The sequence below is a fragment of the Bison bison genome, unplaced genomic scaffold (assembly GCF_000754665.1).
Source record: "Bison bison bison isolate TAMUID 2011002044 unplaced genomic scaffold, Bison_UMD1.0 scf7180017864036, whole genome shotgun sequence".
NCBI lineage: Eukaryota > Metazoa > Chordata > Mammalia > Artiodactyla > Bovidae > Bison > Bison bison.
Window position 1 is genome coordinate 2492326 of NW_011494608.1, and position 1499 is coordinate 2493824.

Consider the following 1499-nt stretch of genomic DNA (forward strand, 5'->3'; position numbering starts at 1 on the left):
TGCCCTCTGAGATTTTGATTTCACTGTTTGAATAGGGAGTCTGGCAGAGTACATGGCAGATGGGCTCTGGGCCATCTGTTAGCCAGGAGCACGTGGGCAGGTACATTCCCTGCAGCAGTGCCCTCCTAGGCGAGGGGGTGACACCATGCAGCCAGCCGAGGGGATGGGGAGGTGTGTGTGTGTGTGAAGGTCAGAGTGGTAAAGGAAACATTTGTACCTGACACAGAGCCGATGCCCAGCCAGTGTTCATAACTTTCTTTTTCATAAGGATTTCCCCATCAGAACATCTGGAGAAGAACTCAGTACATAAGATAGTAGGTTTTGCTTTGTTACTGTTCTTGTGCTTATTTCTGGGAACAGTAGTAGCATTTTTTCTTCTCCGTAACATTCCTAGACATTGAGTCTCTTTCCTCCCTTTCTTTCTCTGTTTCCCTAACTTTGTAACCCTGTTCAATAAAAAGAAAGGTCAAGGCGCAGATATTAACTAGTCAAATCCCCTTTCCACCTGGCTCATGTTTGAAAGTTGCTGGTTATATTTTAAATGTGGTACAAGGGTCAGACCTATCTGAAAACGTTGTCTGCTCAAACCAGTAATTACTGTATTATACTCGCATTGCGGCACAGCACCAAACCCAAGGATGGAGGGTTGTGACGAGGCGCGCGCACGGCTGCCGCTAGTGCGTGCTCTGTGGTCTCGCTGCCCTCAGCGGCTCGCCGTGTGGTCATTGTGGCGGTCAGTGCCGCGTTGTCATGGCGGCGGCAGGCGGGAGTCGGGGCAGTCTCTGTACTTCAGAATCTCTGTAACTAAGAGTATAAGGTATGTGAATCAGATTCCTACTCTGAATATAGACGATTGTGTGCTGGGCACAGAGCCAGCAGCAAGTAATTTAACCCTTCAGTACCTAAATTTCCAGAATAAATTGTGGAAACTGTAAATACACTACCTCCAAGGCCTGTTGCGAAGATCTGCTAACATACATAAAGCATTTATTACATGGTGGGTGGGAACATTCAATTAATGGCAGCTTCTGTATTAAGGTTTTTATTATTATTATTATTATTACAATTTGTATTTGTCAAAGCGTTGTGCTAACCGCTGGGGAGGTGGCAACGAATAAGAAAGAAGGAGCTGCATCTGCCAGACTGTGCAGTGGGATAAACTGCACAAGTGGGGAGAGGTTCCCCACTCAGTGCCCTTTCTTCGGAGCATCCCTCTCCGTCTGGCAGGTGATACGTTTACTGTCCATCTCCCTCCTAGAGTGTAAACTCCATGCACACAGCATGTGGTCTGCTTGCTACTGTGTCCCCAGTGCCTGTCAGGGTGGCTGGCACGTCGGCATTCAGTGAGAGAAGTGGACGAATGAATGCCGATGGTGCCCTGGCGGTGCTGATAGGAAAGCGGTGCATTAACCTGAATGGAATGAGGAGAATTACACAGATGATGCTCTTTACCCTTGAAGGGCGACCCAGCGCCAGTTATCTCCCGGTGGAGAAGGGAT